Here is a 387-nt window from a genome sequence, read left to right as displayed (position 1 = left end):
TAAAAGAAAACAGGACTAGCTGCTCGGCGCCTGTGGCTCAAGCAGCTAAGGCTCCAGCCACATACAACTAAGGTGGCAGGTTTGAATCCAGCCCCGACCCGCCAAACAACAATGATGGCTACAACCAATAAAAGAAATAGCCGGGCAAAACAAAAACAAGAAAACAGGACTAGCAATAGGTTGGCTAACTGATGTTTTATAACCTATACTTCTCCCCTGGTTGGGCTTCTATACCGAATAATAATTCTGTTAAACATCCTGATCCTATAGCGCTCCTTAAATAATTTATTTTTTTTGAGACAGAGCCTCAAGCTGTCACCCTGGGTAGAGTGCTGTGGCATCACAGCTCATAGCAACCTCCAACTCCTGGGCTCAAGCAATTCTCTT

Source organism: Otolemur garnettii, unplaced genomic scaffold (genome assembly GCF_000181295.1).
Source record: "Otolemur garnettii isolate 467f Iridium unplaced genomic scaffold, OtoGar3 scaffold00043, whole genome shotgun sequence".
Taxonomy (NCBI): Eukaryota; Metazoa; Chordata; class Mammalia; order Primates; family Galagidae; genus Otolemur; species Otolemur garnettii.
The sequence above is the reverse complement of the archived record's forward strand: the minus strand, read 5'-3'. Positions refer to the sequence as shown.